The sequence below is a fragment of the Nyctereutes procyonoides genome, unplaced genomic scaffold, assembly GCF_905146905.1.
Source record: "Nyctereutes procyonoides isolate TBG_1078 unplaced genomic scaffold, NYPRO_anot_genome, whole genome shotgun sequence".
NCBI classification, from domain to species: domain Eukaryota; kingdom Metazoa; phylum Chordata; class Mammalia; order Carnivora; family Canidae; genus Nyctereutes; species Nyctereutes procyonoides.
This window is the reverse complement of record NW_026575126.1, coordinates 27,559,604-27,581,749: the sequence shown is the minus strand read 5'-3', so window position 1 is coordinate 27,581,749 and position 22,146 is coordinate 27,559,604. Positions and strand designations below refer to the sequence as shown.

The window sequence follows — 22,146 nt, the reverse complement described above, 5'->3', positions numbered from 1 at the left end:
GACTTTATGAAGGGGTTATGTTCTGACCAACCCATTGTAAGTTTAAAATGCATTTAATACTCCAAACCTGCCAAACATCATAGCTTAGCCTACTCTACATTAAATGTGCTCAGAACACTTACATTAGTCTACAGTTGGGCAAAATCATCTCATACAAAGCCTATTATATAATAAAGTGGCGAATATGTAATTTATTGAATACTGTACTGAAAGTGAAAAACAGAATGGCTGTATGGATACAGAATGGCCTAAGTATATGGTTAATCACCCTCATGATTGCATGGCTGACTGGAAGCTGTGGCTGGGTATTGCTGCTCAGCATTTCAAGAGTATCATACTGTATATTGCTAGTCTGGGAAAAGATCAAAATTAGAATTTGAAATACAGTTTCTACTGAGTGCATATTGCTTTTGCACCAATGTAAAGTTGAAAAGTTTTAAAAAGGCAAGCAATTGTTAATTCAGGGACTTGTCTATATATTGGTCTCTGCTATATTAATTATATATTAATATATATTATATATATAATTATAATTATATATTAATTAATTATTAATTGTTTCTGGCACAGAGCTCCTAACACCCTTGGAATTTCCTAAATGTTAAGAGCACTTAAGACATCTTTGTTCCATTGAGCTCTTAAATCCCTTGGATTTTCCTGGGTGTCTTTTGATGGGAGTTATCTTTTGTTCTAAGAGGTGACTCTTGGTGGGCTCCTGGCTGTTGGTGTGTCACTAGAAAGACTAAGATATGATTAGAAGCTTGGAACTTTTTTTTTAAAGATTTATTTATATATTTATTTGAGAGAGAGGAAGCATGAGCACAGAGGAGGGAGAAGCAGAGGCCTCCTGTTGAGCAGGGAGTCTGATGTGGGGCTGGATCCAGACCCTGGGATCATAACCCAAGACAAAGGCAGATACTTAACTGACTGAGGCACCTAAGTGCCAAGAACCTTGGAACTTTATCTCCACCTCCCATTCTCTGGAGAGGGGCTGGCAATTGACTTAATAATCCAGTATGCCTATGTAGTGAAGCCTCCATAAACATCCCCCAAGTATGGGGTCAGGGAACTTCTGGGTTGAGGAACACAGGGAGTTTTAGGGAGAGTTGTATGCTGGAAGAGAGTTTGAAAACTCTGTGCTCCTTCACACATACTTTATCATGTGCATTTCTTCCATCTGGCTGTTTCTGAGTTCTATCCTCTTACAATAGACCAATAATCTAGTTAGTAAACTGTTTTCTTGAGTTCTGTGAGCCACTTTAGCAAATTAATTGAACTCAAGGAGGACACCATGGGAACCTCTGATACATATAGCAGAAGAACAGGTCATTACCCAGACTAATGATTGGGATCCGAAGTGGGGGCAGTCCTGTAGGACTAAACCCTTAACATATAGGATCTGATGCTATCTCCAGGTAGATAGTGTCAGAATTAAGTTGTAGGATACTCAGCTGGTGTCACAGAGAGTTGTTTGGTGTGGGGATAAACCCCTACACATTTGGTATCAGAGTGTACTGAGTGTGGTAATAGTGTGAGAAGGAAGAGACCCCTAGGAGTGAGAGTAAGGATTCAAGTCCATAATCAGTTGACTTTAAGCAAGGGAGGGTAGATCTAATTTAATCAGCAGAAAGGCTTTAAAAATGGAGGCTTCCCTGGAAAGGGAAGGGGAAATTCCAGCTGTGATGGAAGATAGAAAACTTGAAAAAAGTAAACTATGTTACGCTAGAGTTTTACTAACCAAGGAAGGGGCCATATTTTGAATCAGATGTGCTTATACTCTTTTTTTTTTTTTTTAAGATTTTGTTTATTTATTCATGAGAGACACAAAGAGAGAGAGAGAGAAAAAGGAAGAGACACAGGCAGAGGGAGAAGTAGGCTCCACTCAAGGAGCTGGATGTGGGACTCGATCCCGGGACTCTGGGACTACGCCCTGGGCTGAAGGCAGGCGCCAGACCGCTGAGCCACCCAGGGATCCCCAGTCATCTGTGTTTTAAGGAATTTACCAGGTGATGTTGATGGACATTAAAACCTGAGAACCACTGGTCTAGGGCAAAGATAGGTATAATTCCACCAATAAAGACTCCAAGACAGTAACTCTTGGGTTCTTAAGAATCATCTAGTGCTTGTTTACTTATTTTATTTATTTATTTCAAGATTTATTTATTTATTCATGAGAGACACAGAGAAAGAGGCAGAGACATTGGCAGAGGGACAAGTATGCTCCCTGCAGGAAGCTTGATAGGAGGCTCTATTCCAGGACTCTAAGATCACGACCTGAGCTAAAGACTGACACTCAACCACTGAGCCACCCAGGTGCCCCTGGTGCTTGTTTAAAAGCAGAATTCTGGGTTCCTCTCCACAGTCTGATCCAGTAGATCTGAGATGGGCCCAGAAATCCATGTTAGTAAGTATTTCTGATGTAGGCATTCACAGATGACTCTGAAAAACCATGCTCATTGGTCAATTCTTAGTCTCCACTATATTTCAGCTCTCAACAGTATCTGGCATAATTGACCACACTCACCTTCAGAACGACTCTACATTTAGGGACTTAGCACTCTTGGTTTTCTTTTTTTAATAAATGTTTTAAAAAATTTATTCATGAGAGACACACAGAGAGAGGCAGAGACTCAGGCAGAGGGAGAAAAGCAGGTGCCCCACAGGGAGCCTGATATGGGACTCCACCCCAGGACTGGGATCACGTCCTGAGCCAAAGGTAGGTGTTCAACCGCTGAGCCACCCACGTGCCCCTTGGTTTTCTTAGCTTACAGGTCACTCAGTCATAATTTCCTTTACTGAATTTGTCTGTTCTTCCCAACTTCTAAACATTAGTGAGCCCCAAAGCTCACTCTTTAGATGTCTTCTCTTTTTTAATCCTTGCTACACCCTAAATATAAATGACTCAAATTTATATCTCCAGACACATCTGTCAAACAATATCTCCACTTGGATATTTTAATGGCATCTAAAACTTAATATGTCCAACACTTAACTCTTGCTTTCCATCTTTCAAACTGGCTCCTCCATGTTCCGCCAATCTACCTATCCAAAAACATGCTACCACTTCTAATTTCTTTCTGTTTCTCTTAGTTATCTGTCAATGTATTCATCAAAGTTTCTTTGTCGATTGACTCAAGAGAAATAGTTTTGGTTGTTGCTCCCATTGCTCCTGAGAAGGTAAAATTATTAGTAATTCAGGTCAAGAGTATATCCAGTGTTCTGTTTTTAGAGTCTTACTGTTAACCTCTTAAAAGAAAATATCCTATTTTAGGCTGTGTGTGTGACTATCATAAATAAAAATTAAAAAAAAATAAACATTGGGGCATGTACTCCCTTAAATCTGTATTTTTGTGTCCATTGTGTAAATATCTTGAGTGGAATTATTGGATTGTAGGGTAGTTCTGCTTTTAATTTTTTGAAGAACCTGCATACTGTCTTTCAGAGTGACTGCACCGGTTTGCATTCCTACCAACAGTGTAAGAGGGTTCCCCTTTTCTCCACATCCTTGCCATTGTTTGTTGTTTTCTGTTGTTAATTTTAGCTATTCTGACAGGTATCTCATTGTGTTTTTTTTTAAGATTTTTATTTATTTTTTTAAAATTTTTATTTATTTATGATAGTCACAGAGAGAGAGAGAGAGAGAGGCAGAGACACAGGCAGAGGGAGAAGCAGGCTCCATGCACCGGGAGCCCGACGTGGGATCGATCCGGGTCTCCAGGATCGCGCCCTGGGCCAAAGGCAGGCGCCAAACCGCTGCGCCACCCAGGGATCCCCGATTTTTATTTATTTATTCATGAGAGACACACACACACAGAGGCAGAGACACAGGCAGAGGGAGAAGCAGGCTCCATGCAGGGAGCCCGACGTGGGACTCGATCCCGGGTTTCCAGCATCGCGCCGTGGGCCAAAGGCAGGCGCCAAACCGCTGCGCCACCCAGGGATCCCCTGGAAAAATATCTTGACCACATACTGTTATATGAAAAACTTTTCAGAACAACATGCAGAAAATCACATGATTTCTATTACAAAACCAAAGCTATGTATTTTTTGTGAATGTAGGAAATGTATGTAAAGTCTTAAAGGGAAACACATTGAACTGAGAGCAATGGTTGCTTTGGGAAAGCAAATAGAATTTAGTGGTATTATGTAATTTTATCTTTATTGTTTCAGTTTCTACAATCATATGTAGATATAGTATCTATGTAATTCATAATAATTAAAAAAGTCAGAACACAAGAAAAAAATACGCTATACATTTTCATCCATTTGGGGGGGATCTGGGATACCAGGGGTTGAATGGTGTTCATTTGATTTTGTTCCATAGAAAGCCCTATTTGCATATGCTAGGCCGCTCTTGGATAAAAAGTTACAGAAAGCTTCTATGCTCCATTCTTGAATTAATCTGGATCAGTACTTTTAGCCGTTCAGTTACTCCTCACTCTTGCTTTTCTTGGTTCTCAAGCTCCTTATTTAGCTGTATATTTCCTTTTGCATTTTCATATTAGTTGCTTTGATTAATGCCCAGGTTTGGATTTGCTCTCCTTATTTTAATATTGTTTCATTGTAAGAATCTTATATTTGGTATTTGTGTTCAGGTTTTATGCTACTAGAGGCTTCTGAGTAAAAGCTTTTGCTTCTGTATTCCATTCCTAGACAGTATAGGCTAAATGAGCTACTTCATCTGGTGGAGTTGAGGGTGGGAACCATATTCACCTCAATTCACTTATGTTTTAGGATTGTTTTTCATTCTCAGGGCACACGATGCTGTTTCATACACCTATTCTGGGGGTCCCTGAGGACTGGGGATTTATGTTATCTATTTTTATGCTTTATGTTTGTTGAATTTAAAATTCTACAACTTTGAAGGTTTACCTAATGGAAAAAAAGTATTTGGCAGCCTGAATGGCTCAGTGGTTTAGCGCCACCTTCAGCCTAGGGCTGATCCTGGAGACCCAGGATTGAGTCCCGTATTGGGTTCCCTGCATGGAGCCTGCTTCTCCCTCTGCCTATGTCTCTGCCCCTCTCTCTCTTTGTGTCTCTCATGAATAAATGAATAAAATCTTAAAAAAAAAAAAAAAGAAAAAAGTATTCTTGCAAAAAAAAAAGTATTCTTTAGCTTTCATTGTAAATGTCACCATGACTCTTTAATGTTTTGTGCTTAAAAGAAACCAATGACTTTCTACTCAGTTGATAAATCTATTACTTCTCATTCTGACAGTGGAGAGCATAATTTCTTTTCAATAGTAAGACTCTATTATATTTGTATATATTTATAGATCTCTCTTTTTTTAAAAAAATTATTTGAGGGAGAATGTGCTAGCAGGAGGAGGGCCAAAGGGAGAGGGAGAGAGAGAATCCTCCAACCGACACCATGTTGAGCACCGAGTTGGACTCAGAGTTCAGTCCCAGGACTCTGATATCATGACCTGAGCTGAAATCAAGAGTTGGCTGCTTAATCAACTGAGCCAACCAGGTGCCCCTAAACTCCATTACATTTGTATATATTAAAAGCACTCACTTAACACAATAGGACCCAAGCCATCTTGTAAATAAATGGCATTTTAAAAAGTCACATAGCTCAAGAGCTGCTAAAACAAAATTCTGCAGTAAATTATACTATTCCTTCATTGCTAAAACTTGGGAAATTAAAAAAAAAACTAGGTTATTATTGAATTAGAACTAGGTTGTTACTAGTTCCTTTCCTTGATTCTTTTTTAGTTTATTTTCTAATTTGCTTTAATTGACTTAATAATAGATATGCTAGAAACTTGAATGTAGTATAACCCTAATTGATAGAGAATAGTAGAAGCCACTGATTGCAATTACCAAGACTTTTAACCTTATATCATATCTCTAGATGATCAACAGAGATTTTATTAATGATTTGGTAAAGCTGAGTCAGACTTTTAATATTTTACTTTGATTAGTGTTGCCATCTCTGGCACGTAATTACAGAGTATTAATATTGTCTTGCACTAAATTAAAGTACTGCAAAAGAAAATAGTGTAATTAAGGAGGACAAAGAATGTCTGCCATGCTTTCATTACAATCAATAAACTGGCCTTAAAATGAACTGAAATTCGCCCTTTCACGAAGATGGCATGAAAGGCGAAGAAGGAAGCCCCTGCCCCTCCCAAAGCCAAAGCCAAGGCTTTGAAAGCTAAGAAAGCGGTGCTGAAAGGCGTGCAGTCACATAAAAAAGATTCCTATGTCACCTACATTCCCACGACCCAAGACCCTGCGTCTCCGAAGGCAGCCCAAATATCTTCGAAAGAGCGCCCCCAGGAGAAACAAGCTTGATCACTATGCCATCATCAAGTTCCCCCTGACTACTGAGTCAGCCATGAAGAAATAGAAGACAACAACACACTTGTGTTCATTGTGGATGTCAAGGCCAATAAGCACCAGATCAAACAGGCTGTGAAGAAGCTCTATGACATTGATGTGGCCAAGGTCAACACCTCGATCAGGCCTGATGGAGAGAAGAAAGCATATGTTCGACTGGCTCCTGACTACGATGCTTTGGATGTTGCCAACAAAATTGGGATCATCTAAACTGAGTCCAGCTGGCTATAAATCTAAATATAAATTTTTTTCACCATAAAAAAATAAAATGAACTGAAATTCAAATAAAGTTTGAAAAAGGGTAAAACAGAAGACGGGGCTTTCTAGTATCTTATCTTTTAACCACTTAGATTAAAGTAAAATCTTATATTTAACAATTATTTTTTGAGTTCCTAAAAAGAGGAATTGAAAGTAATGATATAGTCCCTACCCCAGGGATTGCTTATAGTTAGTATGAATTTTCATCCATTGATACTGACTACTTGGTATAGTGTATTGAGAAGGATCTGAGGCCATGTCCAGTTTTAGTAGTAAAGATTATTATAAACAGTTGATGACTGCTTGAGTATGGGGATAGGATCTTATGTAATGTATGTTATCTCACTCTAATATAGGATGTGAAAGGAAGTGTCATGAGCAAGTTTTCAAGATCATTTGGGTGCCAGTGTGATGAGATATTACCTCATGAAAACATCCCAACAGCCCTACCTCCATATCCTTATCTTCTTTTTATTTATGTTATTAAATTTTTTTGTTATTAATTTTTTTAATTTAAAAATTTTATTAATTTTTTTAACTTATTAGGTTTTTTAAAAATTTAAATTCAATTAATTAACATGTAGTGTATTATTAGTTTCAGAGGTAGAGTTCAATCATTCATCAGTCTTATATAATACCCAGTGCTCATTACATCATGTGCCCTCCTTAATGCCTGTCACCCAGTTACTACATCCTTCCACCCCCCTCCCCCCTAATAGCCCTCAGTTTGTTTCCTATGATTAAGAGTCTCTTAATGGTTTGTCTCCCTCTCTGATTTCATCTTATTTTATTTTCCCTTCCTTTCCCCTATGATCCTTTGTTTTGTTTCTTAAATTTCACATATGAATGCGATCATATGATAACTTTTCTTTCTCTGCTTAACTTATTTTGCTTAGCATAATACCCTCTAATTCCATCCATGCCATTACAAATGACAAGAACTCATTTTTTATTTTTGATGACTGAGTAGTATTCTATCATGTATGTGTGTGTATATATATATATACCACATTTTCTTTATCCATTCATCTGTTTATGGCCATACTACACTGAATGAACCTGATCTCATCTGATTTCGGAAGCTAAGCAGGGTTGGGCCTGGTTAGCACTTGGATGGGATTCTGTATCCTTATCTTCTTTATGCTAATGAAGAAAGTTAGAGTAGGGGATTAAGTAACTTTGAAGTCTAACAGCTATTAAAGAGCAGAGCTGAGATTTCAACCTAAGTGGGCCAGACTTCGGAGAATATGACATTTTACTTGACCATGGAGACAATTTATAATGGAGGAACTAATATTAGTTCTGATTATCAGAAAGTTTCATGGATGAATTGGGACTTTTGTTAAACCTTGAAGAATGTGTGTCATTTAATATGTGGAAAGAAAGGTGATAAGGGAACAACATTAGCAAATGAGACTTTGTATTTAATTCTGTGATTGAGTCAGCAGTACCTGATGGGAAAGCAATGAGAATGTTGTGTGGCCAGGTGATGGAGTGCTTTATTATTTTTTTATTTTTATTCTTATTTATTTATTTACTTATTTATTGATGGAGTGCTTTAAATGTCAGGAAGAGTATGGATTTAACTCTATAAGCAATGGTAAGTCACAGAACATTTTTGATAAAAGGAATACTTTAGGAAGATTAATCGAATGTTGGACTATTGGCAGCAGGATTAATGGGGTCATGAGAGAGCATGGGAGAGATTAGTTAGAAGGGTTTTACTATAGAGAGACAATTTGAACATAGATTATAGTGCACACATTTTATCGAACAATTTTTATGTTTAGACATTGAACTAAGCACTTAACATGTTATCTTAATTAATCCTCACAACAATATTATGAGGAAAGTATTATGACCTTCATTTTATAGTGAGAAAACAGATGCGGAGAGGTCTGGATCACAAAATTTAGTGATGGAGTTTATCTTTAAATCTTGGGTGACCTGATTCCAGAGTACCACATTCCCCTGCTTAGAATAAATAAGTAGGAAGGCCTCTGTGTGAGTGTTGAGAAAGGAGGAACTGATAATTGACTTGGGGAGATATTAAAAGCAGTTGGTTTCAACATTTTGTGCTGCTGCCCACAGTAAGAAGTAAGAAAACTCACAAACCAGGACATAGCTACTAACATATAATCTGAACAGATCCAAGAAACATCATTTACTCTTATTACATACACTGTGCTCTAATTTTTTGTTATTTATTATTAACGCTTTTCTGATTGTTACCCACTAAAGATTTTAAGTAGTTTTTTTAAAGTTTATTTATTTATTTAAAGTAATCTCTACCCCCAACATGGGGCTCAAACTCATGACCCTGAGATCAAGTGTTGCATGCTCTTCTGACTGAGCCAGGTAGGGTCCCTGCCCACTAAAGATTTTATATTTCACTGATAAATGGGTTGTGGCTCCAAATTGAAAAACTCTGAGCTATAAAATATGAAAGAGACACAAAGTTGAAAGTTTTGCTTGAGCACTGAAGATAATGGGTACTACTGATTGATAAAAATACAGGAGAACTGGAAAGGGCAATTGATTAAGTTTCCTACAGCTCTGTAACAACAAATGACCACAAGCTCAGTGGCTAAAACAACAAACATTTATTCTCTTATAGTTCTGAAGGCCACAGGTCTAAAATCAGTAGCACATTGGCAGATGTTGGAAGAACCACTTTTTCCAGAGGCTCTGGTTGAGAGTCTGTTCCTTGTCTCTTCAGCTTCTGGTGGTTGCTGTCATTCTTTGGGTTGTGGCTGCATCATTCCAATGTTTACCTCCATGGTCACGTTGTCTTCTTTTGTGTGTAATCTCACTCTCCTCTTCTTTATTTTTCTTTTTTTAAGGATTTTATTTATTTGAGAGAGAGAGAATGCACATGTGAGTAGGGGAAGGACAGAGGGACAGAATCTTCAAGCAGACTCTACACTGAGCGGGGAGGGGAGCCTGATCTCAAGACCCATGAGATCATTACCTGAGCCAAAACCAATAATCAGATGTTCAACAGACTAAGCCATCCAGGCATCCGCTTCAGCCTCTTCTTTTTAAGGACTCTTGTGATTGCGGTTAGGGGAATCTAGGTAATCTAGAATAATCTATCTCAAGATTCTTAACCCAATGACATCTGGAAAGAAATGAGAACTGCCTATCTACAGGAACATCGGTTTATCAAGTGATTATGCTCCTTCCTTCCTTCCTTCCTTCCTTCCTTCCTTCCTTCCTTCCTTCCTTCCCTCCTTCCTTCCCACTCTTTCTTTTGTTCTTTTTTTTTATTATACACCAAAGAAATCACAATATATTAGACATAAAGCCACTTTGTATAAATATAGAGTAGTGCCTGGCACAATATCTGCCATATAACAGATAAAATAGTTGTTGAATGATTGTGATAGATCCTTTTTCTTTTTTTAAAAAGATTTTATTTATTTATTCATGAGAGACACAGAGAGAAAGAGAGGCAGAGACACAGGCAGAGGGAGAAGCAGGCTCCATGCACGGGAGCCCGATGTGGGACTTGATCCCAGGTCTCCAGGATCTTGCCCTGGGCTGAAGGCGGCACTAAACCGCTGGGCCACCGGGCTGCCCCACAGTAATTTTTAAAAGTTGTAAAGGAGGGGAGCCTGGGTGGCTCGGTGGATTGAGCATCTGCCTTGAGCTCAGGTCATGATCTCAGGGTTCTGGGATTGAGCCTCATGTCTGACTCCTTGCTCAGTGGGATGTCTGCTTTTTCCTCTGCCCCTCTCCCCCTGCTCATGGTCTCTTTCTCTCTCATAAATAAATAAAATATTTTTAAAAAGTTGTAAAGGAGTCTGGACTGAAAAATTTGAGAACTACTAGTTTAGAGGCATGAGAATGGGATCCAATACAGTAATGTCAACTTCTCAGAGTCCAAGCTCCATTGAGCATTTTACTAAATTTGGTTCCTTTTGTGACAGCTGACAAGTAGCTGATGAAGAAAGAGCCTTGTGGAGGTGAACATCTGGCAGGGAATGATAAGGGGAGTTATAGCTGGGGACCTTAGGGGATGTGATACGCCTGGAAAAGGATGTTTTTAGATAGAGCTAAGCCTCTCTATTCAGTTCTTTCCACTGTGCCCCTTCTCACTACTATTTATTTATTTTTTTCAAGTTTTTGATTAAATTCCAGTTAGTTACATGCAGTGTAATACTAATTTTAGGTGTAGAATTTAGTGATTCAGCACTTCCATATGACACCCAGTGCTCATCACAAGTGCCCTCCTTAATCCCCATCACCTATTTCAGCCATCCCCTTGCCCGCCTCCCCTCTGGTAACCCTTAGTTAGTTCTCTACAATTAAGTCTATTTCCTGGCTTGCCTCTTTTTTTCCCTCCCATGTTCATCTGTTTAAGAGTGTTTTAGGATAAAAGATTATGACCATACATTCTAAGAATTGTCTAATAGATTTTAAAAAAAACATTTTATTTATTTAACAGAAAGTGAGAGAAAGAGAATGAGTGGTGGTGGGTGGTGGGGAGTGTAGAAGGAGAGGGAGAAGCAAGCCCCCTGTTGAGCAAGGAACCTCATATGTGGCTCAATCCCAGGACCCTGGGATCATGACCTGAGCCAAAGGCAAATACCTAACTGAGTCACCCAGGTGTGGGGCTTGATCCCATGACCATAAGATCATGACCTGAACTGAAAGCAGATGCTTAATCAACTGAGCCACCGAGGCACCCAGTCTGAAGATTTTTTAATCATGCTATTGGCATGCAAAGTGTCCACTGGGGACTATTTCTGGAAAAGGCTCAATTATAACTGCAGAAAGCTGTGTTATCACCTGAGGGTTTATATGGAAGGACTGAAGCTCTCCTGACTTAGTTTAAGTCTATTCACATTCGACACAGTTTTAGCATAGAAAACTGGCTCTCTGGCCTCTTAATTTAAAGCCTCTCTCTAAAATTCTGTAAGGAGGGGTTTTTATTAATTATGACTATAGTTAAGGAGACAGATTAAAGTGATGGTGTTCTTTCCCCTCTCTTCTCTCCTTTTAAGATAGTTTTAGAGAATTTAGTAGTGTTGATTGCCAATTAGGGATCACAGGTCAAGGTGTATATGACATCATTTATTTTCTATTTTTTTAAAGTATTTATTTATGATAGTCATACAGAGAGAGAGAGAGAGGCAGAGACAAGGCAGAGACATAGGCAGAGGGAGAAGCAGGCTCCATGCACCGGGAGCCCGACGTGGGATTCGATCCCGGGTCTCTAGGATCGCGCCCTGGGCCAAAGGCAGGCGCCAAACCACTGCGCCACCCAGGGATCCCCTCATTTATTTTCTAGTATGCACTTGTGAATCATGGTCTGCAGTGGAATGTTTAATATTTTCAGATACATTTTCTTTTCCTAGCCGTAAAAATTTTCTTTTGCAAAAAAAAAAAAAAAACTTGTGCAAAACAAAGATTAAAGGCTTAAAAAGAAATGAAAACAAAACTTCTAAGTTTCTGAGTGAATTTTGCAAAATAAAATAATTCTTTTGCATGATATCATTTACTTTCCAAGGTTTCGGTTCTAGGCAGTCTGATTCTTTTGCACCTTCAGTAGTTAATTGAAATAGTTTGCTAATTATTGTTCTGCCTTAGATGGAGTTTCCAGAAAAAGTAAATTTGTATTTCAGAAAAACCATGAATTATTTTTTAGTATAATTATATTACAAATACTGCATAGAACAATATTTACATTGGTTGTTTACCTGAAATTGAGTTTAAGCGGGCATCCAATATTTTAATTTGCTAAATTTGGCAACCCTACCTAGGTACAACTAGATTCTTTTGTTTGCCTTTACTTAGAATATATAGAACAGATATGTATTTCCAAATGGTTTTGTTGTTAAAGGCAAAAACATAATTTTCTCATTGAAACAATTATTACTTGGCGAAGTGTTCGTGTATGTAAAACAGAACCCTTAATTTTCAGAAACGGAGTCCAAAAACTAGTACTGGTCTTGCAAATCAAGTTTTGCTGCTTAGCTTGGGAAACGTTGCCTTCTGGTTACTGGGTAAGCAGGCTCCACCCAGCTGCTGAAAGCAGATACAAATTGTAACAAAACCGGAAGTTGGCTAGGCTGCCTTTGCTCCTCAAGGTAAGTGTCTCCTTCTGTTCTTTAGGTCAGAGCTCTTTGCAAAGCATTTTAAAAAATGAAGCCAGCTGAGCCAGCAGTACTGAGAGCAGGCGCCTGTGATGCGGGGGGCGGTCGGCGGAGCAGAATGAAGCTTTAACAAACTGTGTTCTGGAGCTTGGATTGAGCTAATGAGTTTTCACCAACGAGTTAGGTTAATAATATGTCCTGTGACTTTGACTAACGAGCTGTAATCCCAAGAAAAGGGTGATGATAAGTAGAGTCATGCTTGGGAGCCTGAAAAGCATGGACTTTATGCACTTGTGTTTCTTTCTCCTTTTTTAGAAATTTGAAACTGTGGGAACTCTCTTTTATAATTAAACCTAATGTCATAATTACTTGTATGCAGATTACTTAGAGCCTTACTTGGGTTTTTAAAGTTTGTTTTAATCTAGAAATTTTAGCTCCTCCCACCTCCTACCCCTGGTGTGCCTTTAGAATTTCAGAAAGGCTCTGGGGGTGGCAAGGTGTTACCTTTGCCCGCCCCCCCACCTTTATTTATTTATTTTTTCCCCATTATGTCAGTGCTTACCTAGGGGCAAAGGAGACTTTTCAGTTTTTAAATGTGTTATCAGGCATATTGCTTTACAAAGCTATTTTTTTTTTTTTTTTTAGATTTTATTTATCTATATGAGAGACAGAGAGAGTGGGGTGGGGGGAAGTAAAGGAGACAGAGAAGCATCTCCCCACCAAGCAGGGAATCCAATGGGAGGGGGCTGTATCCAAGGATGTCGGATCTGACCTGAGCCACCCAGGCACCCCAAAGCTTAACTTTTAAGTTCAGATATTTTCTTTTTCTTCTGAATGAAAGAAAACATGGAAAGATTCAAGTACTGTACAGAGGTGGAGGCTTAAATTTGGTTTATTGACTTATTGAAAACAATGAGCTTGACTTCTTAGAGGATGGTTTTGTTTAAGGAGATGAGTTCTGGTAAGTTGTTTAGTAAAACGACCTGTTGTTTCTTTTGGCCAACTGTAGCTTCTGTTTCACACTTACCCATTTGGGTAATGTCAGATTCTCTGGAAATCACACTGTACAAGTGCTGTTTTCAAGGCTAGTCAGTGTGAAAGGGCTCAACAAGCTGTCCACAAGACAAGTCACCAGCTGAGGCAGGTGTGATAATGTTTTTATTAGCAAAACCAAAGCTTCTGGAGGTTCTGAAGAGAGCAGTTACAGAAAGTGGGCAGAATTAGGCAAGACTCCACAGAAAGAAGTGGATTTTAATGGAAGACCTGGTTTATGGTAGACACTGTGCTAGATGTTTCATATGTATCACCTTATTTATTTATTTTTTTAAAAATTATTTGTTTATTCATGAGAGACGCAGAGGGAGAAGCAGGCTCCCTGTGGGGAGCCTGATGCGGGACTCTATCCCAGGAGCCCAGGATCACTATTTGAGCCAAAGGCAGATGCTCAACCACTGAGCCACACAGGTGCCTCTAATTATATTTCTTTACAGTATATAACAGTATTTTGTAGTTATAAATTGTTATTTTTTATTATAATATTTTTGATTATAAAGTACTACATGCTTTAAATCTTTAAAATTATATTTATATTATAAATACTAAATACTTTTCCAAAAATATGCACAATACAATGAGGATTCAAAAGAGGAAGTCCACTCCTCTTCCCCTATTGAAAACACTCTCCTGGGGGTAACCACGCTTGAGAACTGTTAAAAGTGTGGAGTAGAAGTTTTTTTTTCTTTTCCCTCTAACTTTTAAGTTGCGTTTCCTTTCTTCCTTTCGCAATCTGCTTGTTTTCATTCCTTAGTGAGGCATGAGCATGTTTCCACTTAAGCACATGCAGATTCATGTCTTAGGGTTTTTGTGAATTGAGTTGATACTTGCAAAGCACTTAAAAGAATACTTGTCTCTCATAAAGCACTCAGTAATTATTAGCTGCTATTTTTGTCATTGACTATTCTATTTCATTCTTTTAATTGAGTATACAGTATTTTATAGTTTGGATATAGCAGTTTATTTTTGTAACCACCTAAATTGCCTTAAATTTTTGCTATTACAAATATAATATTTGTGTAACTGTTTTTCTGTAGGATAAATTCCTAGAAGTGAAATACCTAGTTCAGAGATTAAGCATATTTTAGTGTAGTAGGATTCTGTCAATTTTCCAAAATTGTCCAAAAATATTGTGATAATTTACACTCTTCACTGTATGAGTGTGCTCATTTTTCTACACCCTTGCTTATACTGGATATTTCGGTCTTTTGTATTTTACATGAAATGACAGGCAATGAAATTTTTTTTTACATACAAAGCATAGTGTACAGAAATTTTTGTATCTTATTTTTTCACATTTAGCATAAGTCCATTTTCACATGGGTAGGAAATTGATGCATGAAGTAATGAAGGTCCCAGTTAGAATGCAGATATAGGTAGAAAGAAAGAGTGGTGCTTTTTCCAGGCATAAGTACAAATAACACGTTGTCTCTAGAGCATGGGAGAAAAAAATCCTTAAAACTGAGTTAGGCTAAATAGTACAAAACATGAAATGTCTAAAGCTTTTGTCCTTAATTTAATAATCCTTGGGAAGCAGATGAAAGTTTCTGAGAAGAGTGATGTGATGAGAATTGTGCTTTAGGAAAATGATCTTGTGGTGTTGTGTGGGGCAGAAGAGGATGGAGATAAACAGAGAGGCCACTTGAGAATATTTCAATAATTTTGGTGACAGGTGATGAAGGCTTTGTGCTTGGAGGTAATGGCGGAATGGAAAGTAGCAGACAGATGTAATAGAGAGAATGGAAAGTAGAAGAGAGATGCAAGAGGGATAGGTAGGAAGGTGGAAGGATGGAAGAAGCATCTGCAGAGCTTGTTTGAAAATTGGGGTCCAAAAGAATGTTTGTGGTCAAATCTTGAGAATATGGGGTTTTGAGTCTTGCTGACCAGAAATGTGTTAACAGGCCGCCATCAGAGTAGTGAAGTCAGATGTAAGAGCTAGTCTGGAGGAAAAGATGATGAATTTTGTTGTGGACAAATTAAACTTATTGTCATCCAAACACAAATCTATATACAGTTGGAAATTTGGAAGCGTGTGGAGAGGTGGGGTGGGGGGGCAATTGGAAGATTTGGGAGATATCTTAGGGATGAAGACTGAGGCCGTAGAAGTGATGATGAGCTTGCAGAGAGATGTGGGGGCCAAGGTAAAAAGTCTTGGGAATGAGGGACGCTTGGGTGGCTCAGTGGTCGATTGCTGGCCTTTGGCCCAGGGCATGATCCTGGAGGTCCAGTATCTAGTTCCACATCCGGCTCTCTGCATGGAGCCTGCTTCTCTCTCTGCCTAGGTCTCTACCTCTCTCTTATGTCTGTCATGAATAAATAAAGTCTTAAAAAAAAAGTCTTGGGAATGGATACATTCATGTATGTGGCATGAAGAGGAACCAAACTTAATTACAATATTTTTACAACGACTGTTTCTAACATTTGACCTTGGATCTAGGTAGACAAACCTTTAATGCCCCCCAAAAGTCTGTGCCCACTTTTTTCTTTCCACCTTTGGTTCTTTTATTGCTCCCATTCAATTTGTGTTCATTCTGAACTTTACCTCCGTAATGCCTCGTTTACTTACCGCATCAGCCTTGAGGGTCTCATCTGAAGCTATGGATGGCTTATTGTTTAAAACCTCAGAAGTGGAATTCCTGGGTGGCTCAGAGGTTTAGTGCCTGCCTTTGGCTCAGGGCCTGATCCTGGAAACCCAGGATTGAGTACCACGTTGGGCTCCCTGCATGGAGCCTGCTTCTTCCTCTGCCTGTGTCTCTGCCTCTCTCTCTTTCTGTGTCTGTCATGAATAAATAAATAAAAGCTTAACCCCCCCCAAAAAAAAAACCTCAGAAGCCAGATCAGAGACCATACTTTTCTCCACTCATTTGCTGTGACTCTGACAAATGTCTTAATCAGTGTCCTATTTTACGTAATTGGGACAATTTTACCTTCCCACCTTCCAAGGTTGTTTTGAGGAATGCATGCTAAATCCTTGACATGACGTCTGACATGTTGTAAGCCCTTGGTAATTGTTAGCTCTTCTTATTTTCTCCTATACCTCTAAATTTCTATAATGAAATGCAATTTTTTCCTCTTCTGCCCTGTGTGATCTTAGACCATAGTTTTTTTAAATAAAATCTGTGAGCTTCAAGGTCCATAGGACCAAAACAAACAAACAAACAAACAAAGAAACCTCCCTTGTATGTTTCTTCCAAGGATTAGAGTTAATTTCTGTGAAGCACCTACTGTGATGCCTAGAATGGATTCAATAAGTAGTATCATTTATATGATAAACGACATTTGCTTTTGTCTCATCTATTAGTTTTGCATCTTTATACAACAGGCCATTCCGCTTTGTACCTAATTTTGTTTTGAGGACAGGGTTATTGGAGGGCCAAGTGGAGGATCCAGGTGAAAGCTTTCCATCACGTAATAAGGTATATACTTCTAATCTTTTTTCCAGAGACGAATAAAGGAGATAGAATCATTTCTTGCTGTGAGGATGCTGGGATTAGGGGAATCAGAATTTTTTTTTTAAGATTTTATTTATGAATAAATAAATCTTTTTTTAAGATTTTATTTATGAATAAATATTCATTTATTCATGAGAGAGAGGGGCAGAGACAGAAGCAGGCTCCATACAGGGAGCCCGACGTGGGACTCGATTCCTGGTCTCCAGGATCACACCTTGACCTGAAGGCAGGCGCTTAACCGCTGAGCCACCCAGGCATCCCAGGGAATCAGGATTCGATTGTAGAGTTCCCCATTACTTTTCCTTTAGTGGCTTTCCTCTACCTTTTCCTTTTCTTTTTCTTACTTTTACTTAAACTCTAAATTCTTTTTCAGAATTCTTTTCAACCACTTTAAGTGGTTGTTTAAGTCACATCTGACAGATCTCAAATTGGTATTCATTGTGCCATTTTTGGTGCCTCTTTGTTTTTTAGAACCATCTCTGAAAATGTCATAACTCCAATTGTTAATTAAAAAAAATCTTTTTTTTCCTCTTTACTTCCCGCTGTGCAAATGGGAGTCTGAAACATTTTTATCTGAGGAAGTGGAAATACTTGACCTATTTTTCAATTTCTGTATAATTTGAGATTCTGCTATCAAAGTCAATTATATTTTGATGTGGAAGTTTTCTATGAAGGTAAAGTTAAATTGCTGGAAAGAAGAGGAGCACATTTTCTGAAATATTTCAGAAGGCTTGAACAAGTTAAATGCAGATGAAAGAAATATATGAAAATCTCACTTGTCTAACCACAACAGTGCCTCAAAACCCTTGTAGTTTTTTAAAAAAGTAATTTCTGTGCCCAATGTGGGGCTTGGATTCATGACCCTGAGGTCCAGAATCCTGTGCTCTACTGACTGAGCCAGCCCGGTGCTCCTCAACATGCTGAATTAGGCTAATTTAGATTTCAACTTTATCACAGTATACCCACACTCACACTGTTCATTGTGAAATTTGGATCCTTGTTGGATTTGTCTACTTTCTACATCCTTCTCTCTCCAAGGAGGGAGCAGCAATGCAGAGTGAAGAGAGTACATGGACATTGCTGTTGGATTAAGGTTCTAATCCTAAAAGTATATATGATTTAGGGTACTTTCCCTGGTTTCCTAAAATGAATTTACTATCTGCTTATTGTAAGCATTACATTAGATGTAATACCTTCCAGGTTCTCACTTACTGGTGAGAGTACCTTACAGGTACTCACTTAAGGTAGAATAAATGTTTCTTTTTCTCCGTGCTATGTCTTCTTTCTTCCCTCCTGTGTAGTAGAAATGTAATCCTTTTCTTTATGTCTTAGAAATTTCATTGCTTTTTGTGTACCTTTGTTTAGTCTTAACTGTTTTGACTTAGTCTCCTTATTCTTCTTATGGTTCGACCTATTTTTCTAAAATTCTTTCCACCTAACTCTTCTACTCTATTTCCATCTCTTTCCACCTCTAGCCCTGGTCCCTCCAGGTTTTTGGTCACAGGCCTGTCAGGTTTGCTGCAGATCCTGCAGGAAATGCCAATCTTACAAATATGTTGGGGTCCCCAAATTAATTTCCATTTGGCTTGGAATTTCAATTCCAAGAAGCAATATTATAAATGGTAGTTCTGTTTCTGGGCCAAAAGCCTAGAAGCAAAAGCATGGTTAACTTATAAATTAATTGAAGTATTTTATGCTTATAACAAAGTAAAAGAAAATAATGCCATTGTAATTCTAGTCATAAAATGAAAAGTATATTGAGTAAGAAGTAGTTATTTACTTTGAACCTTGTGGAGTATAGTTGATGGAGATTCTGAAAGGAATGTTTAAATGCTTTAGGGATTGCAGTATTTTTATGTTATGATTAAATTTTTTTCTGCATGACCTTCTCCATGCAGAAGGTCACCATGAGAATACTCATTTATTAACCATACTTGAAGTTTTTGTTTAGTTCACAAATGGAATAAGAGAGAATAAGATTTTCATTGAATAAATTTATCTCCTATCTCCAAAATAGAGAAATTTTTATTTCCCTGTTACTTGGCTTATTTTTCTTTAGTTCTGAGAACTCTCCTTTAAAAAAAAAAAAGATTTTATTTTATTATTTATTCATGAGAGAGAGAGGCAGAGACACAGGCAGAAGGAAAAGTAGGCTCCATTCAGAAGCCCGACGTGAGACTCAATTTTGGGACTGCAGGATCACGCCCTGGGTCAAAGGCAGGTGCTAAACCCCTGAGCCACCCAGGGATCCCCTCCTTTTTTTTTTTTAATTGAAATCCTTGATACTCTTAATTTAGAGCTTGAATAAAGGCTGAAACTTCATGGTCTATATATGCTCTAAGGTAGTATTTTTCAAACTATAGGTTAAGATCCTTTGATAGGGGGCAGCCCCGGTGGCTCAGTGGTTTAGCGCCGCCTGCAGCCCGGGGTGTGGTCTTGGGGACCTGGGGTCGGGTCCTGCCTCAGGCTCCCTGAGTGGGGCCTGCTTCTCCCCCTGCCTGTGTCTCTGCCTCTCTGTGTCTCTCATGAATAAATAAATGAAAAAATCTTAAAAAAAAAGAAATCCATTGATAGGTTGTATAATAATGATTCAGTAGAATAGATAAAACCAACTTTTTTTAAAAAAAGGAAGAAATGGAAAATGTATGAATTTATACCATGTGGTAAAGGTAAATAATTTTCTTGAAATGTTTGTTGGGTCATAATGTAAATATATTTCTTATGTTTCTTATTTGAGTGTGGTAAAAAAAATTACATAAATTTGGTATGTATAAAACCCCCCCCAATACAAAAAGCAATCAAATCAACGTTTTCCAAATATTAAATATTTTATAGTGAACCCTTGTGATTAAGTTTTTGGTTTTTTAACAACTAATTCTTCATCGCTGTGCATTGATGAAGACTCTTACTTTGTGCTTATACTCATATCTTGGGTGATGTAGAGTGGGTGTCACTGGGTTGAGGTCCCACAGTTTTTGTGTGCATGTTAACTTTTGAACTTTTTGATGCCTTAATTTAAGATGAATAACTAACAATGAGAGCTAGAGCTTGATTGCAGTATAACTAGACTTAATTAGTTATTTGCTAGCTTAATCATCTGACATGGTTTTAAGAGATAGGCTTTCCTCCATTTCTTTTTTCTCACATGTTCTTGGAATGACACAATAAAGACATTTAATGACTAATTTATCGAAAAATTCTTAAGCAGCCTGAGTAGCTTAGCGATTTAGCATTGCTTTCAGCCCAACACGGGATCCTGGAGACCCGGGATCGAGTCCCATGTTGGGCTCCCTGCATGGAGCCTGCTTCTCCCTCTACCTGTGTCTCTGCCACTCTCCCTCTGTCTCTCATGAATAAATAAATAAAATCTTAAAAAAAATTCTTAATATTGAGCTCTTATTCTAATGATTTTCTTTTTTTTTAATTTTTATTTATTTATGATAGTCACACACACACACACACAGAGAGAGGCAGAGACACAGGCAGAGGGAGAAGCAGGCTCCATGCACCGGGAGCCCGACGTGGGATTCGATCCCAGGTCTCTAGGATCGCACCCTGGGCCAAAGGCAGGCGCCAAACCGCTGTGCCACCCAGGGATCCCTCTAATGATTTTCTTACATCTAAATGTTTTCCATTGGATTTTTCTCATTTTATATAAATTTTACTTTGCTTTAATAAAATATCTTGATCAATATCACTTGCCTCTGTGGTCCACAATCACAATAATAATTAAATATTCATGCAAGTATAGGAATTTGGTATTTAAATAATAAAGAATACATTTGTTTTGAAGTTTTATCTTTGTGAGAGGTGTATGTAGAATATGGTATAAGCAGTCATCATACTTTTTTTTTTTTTTTACTAAATGCTTATTTTTTAGGGAAGAAAGAAAACTATGTAAATATCATCAGGTTTCAGAATATTTCAGTTAGAGAATCAGGATAACCTCTCTTTTAATTTTTTAAACTAATCAGTCTGTCTTTGTCCTGGGATGACAAGATGCAAGTTACGATACTTTTTATTTTCTGTGTTGTATCTCCATTAAGTGGGAATATAACTTTAAAAAATTATACAAAATTGGTGTGAGTTTTTCAGTGCTTGAAGGAAGACTTCATAACAGAATATAATATAGTTCATTACCCACATTACATACTTTTAACTTAAATGTCTCCATGAATAACTCTTATTCTCTTTCATAACTATGCAATCTGTTGGCATAGGTTGGCTAATGAATACTTTGAAAAAAGGCTGTTCCTTAAATCAGTAACTGGAAAATCATGAGTAGCCATTGTAATGCAAATAGAGCTTCACCCTAAATCCTCAACATCTGACCAAGGACAAAGAAGTTGCTGGTTTACTTCTCTCCCTGACCAAGTTCGTTATATTTTCCTAGTGAATGATCGGTGATAGTGCCTTAGTCACTTCCCTTAGCTGGCTTATACTTTTTGCCCTGAAAATTCTTGATATCCTTTCCCACTAGGCTTTCTTGTTTTTTTAAATTTTAAAATTTTGCTTGTTTATTTATTTTTTTAATTTTTTTTTATTTATTTATGATAGTCACACACACACACAGAGAGAGAGAGAAGCAGAGACATAGGCAGAGGGAGAAGCAGGCTCCATGCACCGGGAGCCCGATGTGGGATTCGATCCCGGGTTTCCAGGATCGCGCCCTGGGCCAAAGGCAGGTGCCAAACCGCTGCGCCACCCAGGGATCCCTCTTGTTTATTTTTTTAAAAAGACTTTATTTATTTGAGAGAAAGCAAGAGTGAAAGAGATTACAGAGGGCAAGGGAGAGGGAGAAGCAGACTCCCCACTAAGCAGAGAGACCAAGGCAGGAATCCATCCCAAGACCGGGAGATCATGACCTGAGTGGAAGGCAGACACTTAACTGACTGAGCCACCCAGGAGCCCCAGTCCCGTTTGACTTTCTTAAAAAT

The 22,146-nt window shown here is 38.2% G+C and overlaps 1 protein-coding gene across 1 annotated transcript in view; it reads left to right on the top strand.

Moving 5' to 3' along the window:
- The first annotated feature begins 12,610 nt into the window (after positions 1-12,610).
- Positions 12,611-22,146, top strand: part of FRRS1 (ferric chelate reductase 1) — a 46,289-nt gene continuing 36,753 nt past the window's right edge. Inside the window, exon 1 of the mRNA XM_055340590.1 lies at positions 12,611-12,698. The gene's annotated coding sequence lies outside the window, so the exon portion shown is untranslated. The remainder of the gene's footprint in view (positions 12,699-22,146) is intronic.